Source organism: Phaethon aethereus (assembly GCF_964289735.1).
Source record: "Phaethon aethereus genome assembly, chromosome: 2".
Classification (NCBI taxonomy): Eukaryota; Metazoa; Chordata; class Aves; order Phaethontiformes; family Phaethontidae; genus Phaethon; species Phaethon aethereus.
This window is the reverse complement of record NC_138582.1, coordinates 100,961,632-100,971,193: the sequence shown is the minus strand read 5'-3', so window position 1 is coordinate 100,971,193 and position 9,562 is coordinate 100,961,632.

Below are 9,562 nucleotides of genomic sequence, written 5' to 3'. Positions count from 1 at the left end.
AGGTTTTCAGAGTCTGTGTTGACTCTGTTGTCTTCAGGCAGCATCTACCAGTAGAGCAAGTAACACACCTTTGCCACCTAACCTATGAAATACAGCCATGCGTTGCAGCTGGTGGCCGACCTACTGACCTGTCAGAAACCACAGCTTGTGCACAACGTTACAGCACATTTTCTTACTGACACTGGCTAGGGGACATGACTAGACCTGCTGGCTGGTCTGTAAAGTCACGTGCCATAAAATATCTAAACAAATCTGGCATCCCTTTCAGGGCTCTGGCTTGGTGTGAGAGTGTAACCAGTCTGGAGCAGATGCAGGAGAACTGTTTGAATTTGTTGTTGCATCTGTGTTGCCCTGTCCACCTCCTGGAGGAAGCTACAGGCTGTGCAGGAGACAGACTTTTATGAGAGGACATCTAGCACTCGGGGATAAACTCTACCAGGGACTAAAGAGCAGCATTAGATTTATCCCTTCTCAGTCCTTTGCCTTCTCAAAATTGACTCATTACAAATAAATATTAACAAAAGGAAAAGAAAGGCATAAGGATAAAACTTTCCCAGTCCCCCTTCCTCTCTAGTCCAAAAACAAAACTCACCTCCACCCCTGCAGCTCTCCCACTGGGGAATGGATGAAAGAAAGAGAACGTCATGGCTGTGGCCACATCATTCAGTGCATCAGTGGAAGAAGTTCAGATGAATCACAGCTCTGAAAAGTACCTTGAAATGCATTCTGAAAGACAGCAATAGCCACTTTTGGGGGCGGGGGGAGTGGTGTGAAAAGAAGCTTGAAATTAGGCCAATTATTCAAAACACTGTATCCTCCATAACTTGAGGAAGATACAGAAGGAGGGGAGGAAGGACCCACCAGGGCAACGAGGCTTATTTCTGCTTCTCCTGAAATCAAACAAACATCCCTGGATGCCTGCACTCTGGCATTACACTTCCCCGAGAAGGAAAAGCGTGCATTCAGGGATGCTCTGACAACAGTGGGAGTCCATTTTACACCGCTCCGAGAGAACAAGGGAGGCTTTCTATGTCTAATCACAGGGGAGAGATCTGTTCCTACATCATGAAATTATTCAAATAGTAGTTGCTTCTAATGGGATATACGCTGGGTACAATTAATATCTCTGATTGCAACACTTCAGTGAAATCTCCTTCAAAGCTCAACTTGTGCCATTTAGAAGAGAGCTGTGAGTAAGAAATAAGAACAAGTAGGTGCTTTCTTCTAATTCTCTTACTACTGCCCTCAGTAAAATGTTGAAACTAAAAATATGTGAACAATATTGCTATCTGAACATCAGGCTCGTATTTTCTTGAATCATTGAAGAAGCATCTCTGAAAATATTCAAAATAAGTGAGACATTTCAAATTTTGCAGTAGGTGAAGTTCTCAATCTATTTTTGTTTTAAATACCACTCAGATGGTTTTATTTTTCCTACTGAAGAAAAAAAATACGGACTTCATTATTTAAGCTTCTGGTATCCAAAACCATAAAGAGTCAGCTGCTAAGGACTTGCATTGCCAGTGGTTTGGGACCTTAGCCAAAATCACAGATTACCAAAACAAATCTAGCACTGCACAGGACAGAATGGAATGGTTCAGTTTGAGAAAACATGTTGGTGTTTCATTGCATAAAATGCTAAAAAAAACCCCTGAATCGCAAACACCCCACAATTTTACAGAGTGTCCCAAACAGACATTTTGTTTGGTTTGAGAAACTTCAAGGCAGGGAGGCTTGAACATGTTGTTTGAAGGGAGATGGTGTTAACAGATTTTGTCACAACAAATATTTGCATTGGACATGGATTGCTAGGCCCATTAGGTTTAACATTAGTTCCTCTACTTGTTTGTAGCTATACACAGGGTAGAGTTTCTCAAAGCCTACACTTTAATAGGAAAAAGGCCCATATCATATCAAGTTATGGGGGCACCAGAGAGAGAGAGGCTATGTATGGGGTTTTCCAGCTTGCTTTTATTTACCGAGAATAACCCATGGCATCCCAGTGTCTTCCTCAAGAAATGAATGTAAACATATCCATCTTTTTCCAACCCTCTGGGAAGGATGAAGCTCACCTGTGGGAGACTTTGTTTTTGAGAATAGTGCTGCTGTTAGAGTGCCTGTTGAAGGAGAGAGTTGGAGATGTGTTTTACATTAAGCGCTTGATCTGGCATGGGTAGTGACCACTTCATTTTGCCTGACTTCATGTCCTGTGGACACGGCCTGGCTCGTCTTCTCCTCCTTGCTGACAGCTTTATTCTTCCAGTGAAGTGAAGCTGCTGCAGGAGGCCATTGCCAGGGAAGCAGCAGTGACCTCTCAGGTGGCTGGGATCAGCACCAGGCAGAGTAAGACAGACAAGTGCTGTCTGCTTCCCCCTCACATGGGAGCCAGTCTCAGGAGTACCAGGCACTGAATTAGCAGAGACCTCATCTTTCAGTTCATGTTGTCTGATGCAAGATCAGTGGAGCATAAAGTTTCTATTATCTATGTTTTAATAATGGATGAACCTCCTCTCCTCCTGCTCCAAAAAGCCCCACATATAACCCTGTTCTAGGCAGACGACACAGCTGGTCCTTTGTTTGCTCGGCTCCTTCCAGATGGGTACCCGGTGCCACCTGAGCTGAGTGGGCTCAGGGAATGTCTTCTTACTTGCATTTGATTTCAGATACTGGAGGCTTCCCCTTCTGAGCTCAGCTTTATTTGAGGGTGTTCGTTTTGCATTTGTGTCAGCCCTGAGGATGACCAGGGGATAAAAAGTGTGCTCCTGAAGCTCTGCATTTTCAACTTCACTACCTCAATTCTCGCTTACCTATTGAACAACTATCAAGGATGCCAGGGAGTATTATTCTGGGTGACAAAAGTCCATTCAGACAACAGGTCCTCAGATCTGAATCTCCAAATCTGCTCGATTCAAATGACTTCCTGCCAGGTTGTAGAAGGATGAACACAGAAGCTGCTACTGTGAAGGACTGGTCACCCTTTATGACTCCTTTTTTCAGGACCAGAACACTCTCTCCTATAGTATAGTTAATTTGGAGGTCCAGGTGATTAGCATAGTGTTAAGGAAATGCTAGAAACAGTTGAGTGATTCATCATTATTTCATAAAAGTATCACACTACCAAAGAAAATTATATGCACATTTGTAGCTGAAGAAGAAAAAATCAAATTCAGAACAGGCACAGAAGCATAGAGAATTGTCACAGAAGTGTTAAGGTTGGCCTGTGGAGAATGAGTGGGAATGGTGAGGTAGGAAAGCACCAGAAGGAAAGACAGAAGGTTTTGCTGGCACCCAGCTCTGCAGGTCATCAAAATCACAGCACATCCATGTGCAGCTTCTGAGGAGACTCAGGTAGGGAAAACAATGGACTGCATAAAAAGAGGGACAGCAGTTAAGAGATGATGATGAAGAACAAAGTTGGAGCTTTTAGACATCCAGACACAGAGATGAAAGACTGTGACTAAACCCTCATGATTCACAGAGGTAGGAAAGGAAGGAGAGATGAAAGTTCCCCTTCACTGTAAGTTCCTGAAGAGTTCAAAAGGCTTGTGAATATGCGAGTAGGGGAGTGTGAGCAAGTAAATTCAGCTTGTTTTATAATAAAACCACCTTCCTCTTTTGTAAAGTCTAACTTTGAGCTTTTCTACAATTGCAATGCTGTTTGCCACAGAACAACAGCTAATACACTTGATGCTAAGGCAAAACTCAAGAAGAGATTATGTGGTGCATAGGGTACACTTACAAAACCATTTTTGAATGTTTAGGGCTTGTTCAGGTATCTATGCAGTATAACTCCAACCTCCATCACTTACAATTTCTAGGAAAAAAACCCCAACATACATGTGTAAAGCATACATGGATGTTGCGGTCCTTAACTGACATAGAAACCCAACAGGGAATACAAGAGGTGGTCTTTGTTCCTTCTGCCAGCCGTTGCTGGCAGTGTACCACCCTCCTGGTTAGCATCAGATGGACAGTTTCATGCAGTGCTAAGAATACCTTCTGCATTCAGATCAAGGTGAGGACTTCATTATTTGTTCTTGATTATGCTTGGTGGGACTAAGCCATAAACTTCAACCTTTTGAGGCTTCAAATTCACTTCTTTAGCTTGGGCCACGCATCACTTAAGCTAAAACACTTTGATTGCTGTCCTAACAGCTGTGGATTTCTAGTTCTTTTCCTGGGGAAAACACCAGAACATTTTCTACTTAACAGTTCATCCCAAAAGCACAAATAAAACTCATTTGTTTGGTTCAGAAATGTCAGTCAAGAAAGGAATTACAGACCTGTCTTGTTTTCAAATACAATCTGTATGACAGAGGATTAATCAATAGCCTACCATTCCCAAAGCACATTGCAGAAATCATGTCCAATTTTCTGACTCTCAGACAAAAAAAATCGTACACAGTCGATTTTAATAGTGAAATGGCTATGCTTATCTCTTCCAAACAAGATTATATTATCAGAGGAACTCAGAGAAGACAGAAATTGAACTCCTCTCAAGCAAAGCAGGACAGAGGGAAATGGCACATGGCCAGCAGGAGATGTTACAGCCTTATTCCATCTGCACTCAAGAAAGTGACCTCCTTCCCTAGGACGCTGGATGTGTCCCACAGAGACCGTCAACAATAAGGTCTAGACAGAAATCCTCCCTCTTTAATTCCCAGAGCTTCAATTTGCCATGAAGCATATGTGACAACTATTGGATAAATGGTAAGATGGCTCTCGTATAAAGAGCAAACTCAGGTTTTTCCCCCCACCTGCTGCTGGAAAACCCCACGTATCTACTCAGAGGGAGTTAAAAACTTCAGCTGTCTGTTACAGCTGAAGGCACAGTACCTTGTATTTCTGGCATATGCTGCTACCTACAAGCCACTGAGCTGGACTGTAGGTCAGACACAGTTTGCATCTCTAGCAGCAGTGCTACCGCTAAAATGGTGGAAGTACAGAGCCATTTTAACAGAACCGTAAGAACCAATAACATGCAAAATGTATCACCCTTCACACAAAGAGAACCAATGGTGCATAGGTGAAGAAACATCCATGCTGTTTCTCAAAGCAAATCAACTGTAAATACATTTAGAAGAAGTAAAATCAAGCAGACACATTATGTTCTCTTATTTAGTAGTGCAATTTACTGAGAAATGTATGTACATTTCAATGGGTTTCATTTGTGTGGTTTCATAGGATGGGCCCATGCTCTACAGTTGGGTGTCACCTGTTTCTCTATCCACCCACCTTGAACAGCTGAGTAGGTTCAAGCTTTCACTTTGACCAGTTAAATGAGGCTAGCCAAAATATTTTACAGTGACAAACCAGAACAGGGACGTTTTTTGGGCTTTCAGTAGCAAATGACATATTATAAAAGGCTTGTTTTCTATTTTGTTGCCTTTACACTGTACCATAAGTTCAAGGGGAAGATGTAGTTATTATTTAAGAGGCTTATTGAGAAAAATACTTCTGGTTTGCCTCCCTGTGAAGAGGTGCCAAGTTAGAAGTTTAATGGAGACATTCTCACAGGTGAGACAAAAGTTAGTGGTATAGTCAATCATAAATCCAAATTTACCTATTTTCATCTAAGTGAATGAGCAGGTAGCTTTGATCATCTTTTTATTTACCACTACATGATCAAATCAGTTAAATATGTCTGTGTCTTACAGGAGAGACATCTTGCTCTAATGTTGCAGAACTAAGTAGCTACAAAACTACTTGACTTAGAAAAATCAGATGCTTGGAATCCATAAATTCTGAGCATTTATACAAGTCAGTAAGTGCCAACGTCAAATTACCAAGTTGGAAATTTTTTTCCCAGGTGATCACTCAAGTCCCAGCTCTTCAGGTTTTACCTACATGTTTTGGCACACCAATAGGTTCAGATAAAAATAGGTGTAATGATCAGGTTTTTTGTGGTTAAACTTAATTCCAAGAGCCCAAATATCATCTTACATCTGCTGTAGGCTTGGTCTTGTTACTCCAGATGTCCTTCCCGTGCAGGGATGTAGGACAACTACCTAATATTTTTTAAAAGGTGCCTGACTCGTAAGTTAATGGAAATCCTCTTAAGCAGGAACTGTAGTCAGTTCTTTCTTTTCTTAGCAGTCCAGGAAAAGGAGGACAACTTCTCGATGCTCACAGCCTCACTTGATACGGTAAAAGTCTCTAGAAAGTCTATGGGAGTTATGAGTGTGTAATAATTACATGGCTGGGACTTTATAAAACAAACAATAAAGTTACTAAAACAGCAAAGCTAATTTGCTGTTCAGGGATTTTTTCCCTAAGTCATATTTAATTACTATCCTTGTTTCCTTGCCCACCACCCTTTTCCCCCCCTTCTTCTCTGAAGAGCTGTGGAATTTCGACCGCTAAAGAAGAAGCTGATTATGCTGAATGTTGGCACCGAGCTGTCCAGGCTACACACAAAAGACACATGAATAGGCAGGCGTGTACTTGCTCTAAATATAGTTCAGACGCTACTTAGGCATTTAGAATCAAAGATCTGCTACTAGCAACAAGTACTCCAAAAGTGTGCGATTTGGCATGCCTGGAGCTGTTAAGTGGATGCAGGCAAAAAACTGCTGAAGTTACGGAGAAGGAATATGAAGGGTGCTAATTGCCATCTGCCAATGCTTCAGAAAAAAAGTCTTTGCGATAGACTTTCAGCATGGGAAAATGTAATAGCAGCAACAAAGTGTTTACAGGAGAATACATCTAACAAAGCAAGAAGTGCTCAGACTTAAGAGACACCTGGCAGCAGAGGAAAATGCTTCTGTGGTATAAATCAAACATTAACGCTTCTGCTCCAATATGCATCTGTTACTTTTTTTTCTTGAGGACCCACAGTTATAAGGTCCCTTCTCTGAAATAATAATTGGTGAAATAACAACAAATGGGTTGTTTTCTACAGCATCTTGTGCTGGCATTTCTTCTTCCACAATTTCATTTTTAGTGGACAATCGGATCTGAATACAGTGATGAACAGCAAGATGCTCTATGCCCATCATACACCTCAGCTCTGACAGCCCAGCAACAAACTGGATAGTCTGTACAGCTCTCCCTGCTTCACTCAGTAAAATCAGAATATTTTAACCTGTCTGAAGTATACTCTTGATAACAGTCATTTGCCTTTAAATTAACTGGTAAGAATACTACCCATTCCATGCACAAACTGTTGGGTGCCTCACTTCCCCAGTCACATATGTATGCTGGAGGGTGTACGAAAGAGATCAACTGGAGAATTTTGCCAGACGTTTTTCCTCGTAAAAGATCAGAGAGTATCTTGACTTATTACATGACAAAATGACCTCAGAAATAGAGGACTGTCATCTCAGCTTTTGCCCTTGACTCCCAGAAATGCTTGTGTGGCTTTTTTCATATACTACAAATAATGTGGACCTTAGGTTCCAAAAGTAGAAGGGATTTCCAGGTGGAGACATGCTCATGCTCTTAGTAGCGTACACGTAATGATTCCCATGATTTTGGGACTATCAGATTGACATGTTTGCAAGTGTGATATGTTTTTGACTGACACGCTTATAGGTGTTTGTCAGGACACAGAATCACAGAATCACAGAATCACAGAATCACTAGGTTGGAAAGGACCTTTAAGATCATCAAGTCCAACCATTAATCCAGAACCACCATGTCCCCTAAACCATGTCCTGAAGCGCCACATCCACACGTTTTTTGAACACTTCCAGGGATGGCGACTCCACCACCTCCCTGGGCAGCCTGTTCCAATGCCTGACCACCCTCTCAGTGAAGAAATTTTTCCTAATATCCAATCTAAACCTCCCCTGGCGCAACTTGAGGCCATTTCCTCTTGTCCTATCACTAGTTACTTGGGAGAAGAGACCAACACCCTCATTGCCACAACCCCCTTTCAGGTAGTTGTAGAGAGCGATAAGGTCTCCCCTCAGCCTCCTCTTCTCCAGACTAAACAACCCCAGTTCCCTCAGCCGCTCCTCATAAGACATGTGCTCCAGACCCCTCACCAGCTTCGTTGCCCTTCTCTGGACACGCTCCAGCACCTCAATGTCCTTCTTGTAGTGAGGGGCCCAAAACTGAACACAGGATTCAAGGTGCGGCCTCACCAGTGCCGAGTACAGGGGCACAATCACTTCCCTACTCCTGCTGGCCACACTATTCCTGATACAGGCCAGGACGCTGTTGGCCTTCTTGGCCACCTGGGCACACTACCGGCTCATATTCAGCCGCCTGTCAACCAGCACCCCCAGGTCCCTTTCCGCCGGGCTGCTCTCCAGCCACTCCTCCCCAAGCCTGTAGCATTGCATGGGGTTGTTGTGGCCAAAGTGCAGGACCCTGCACTTGGCCTTATTAAACCTCATACAGTTGGCCTCTGCCCATCGATCCAGCCTGTCCAGATCCCTCTGCAGAGCCCTCCTACCCTCCAGCAGATCAACACTCCCACCCAGCTTGGTGTCATCTGCAAACTTACTGAGGGAGCACTCAATTCCCTCATCCAGATCATCTATAAAGATATTGAACAAGACTGGTCCCAGAACTGAGCCCTGGGGAACACCACTCGTGACCGGCCGCCAGCCGGATTTAACGCCATTCACCATTCACCTGACAGATGGCCCACTCCTAGCCAGGCACCATTTCCAGGAAGAAACCCAGAAGCCTTAATCTTTCTGGGACTGGTCACTTGAGATGTCATACCTACATTGCATTAAAGCATTGCATAGTCATACCTACATGCATGCAAGCACCTGAAGTCCTCATGAGCTCCAGTGCCACGCAACAAGAAAGCCAGCAGCTACCTGCTCTTGACATGGGCCATCCCAGATCCAGCTGAAGCCCTGGAGCAGCTGACCCAGCCCTCACCCCTGGAGCAAGCAAAATGACCCCAGAGTAAGCCCAGATCTGGCCAACCACGAGAGGGAGACAAGCTCACATGCTTGGCCAGCACTGGCCCTTGCTGCTAGGGGGAAGTTTCAGGAGGTCCAGTCGTGAACTTCGTTGAGGGCAAATTTGCGACAGGGTGAACAAGAGTGTGCCATGGCAGCAGATCTCACAGCCTGCTTGTTGCCTCAGTCTCCAGGGTAGCCAAGCCATGTGAGAACTTGTCTGAAGGAGATGGAGGACACAAAGACGTTGCCTTTTTTTCCTGGACCCAGCCTGGAAGGTATTTTTCTCCATCAAGCTGCAGGACAGGCTGATTACATTGGAATTATCAGGCAAAGCCAGATTTGTTGGTCTTATCTGATGGACATCCCAGGTTTTTCTTGATTGAAGGAGTGGGACTCATGGGGCAAGAAAGGCAACAAAGGCAGGCTCTTGGGACATTCAAACCATGGGGATGAGTGTGGCATAAAAGACAAGTTAGATCAGATTAGATAAAGCAGACTGGGTCACAGACTGCAGGAGAAAAGAGAGGATCTAAGGTAGGTCGGGGAAAACAGCCTAAAAGGAAACAAGTTCCAGCCCAGCTATGCTCTATCTCCACAGAAAAGTATTCCACAGAGAAGGAAATTGCCTTGTAATTGTCTTAAATGCATGAAGAATGGGCAGGTCATAGCTGAGCCTTTAGAAAATGCTTTAGACA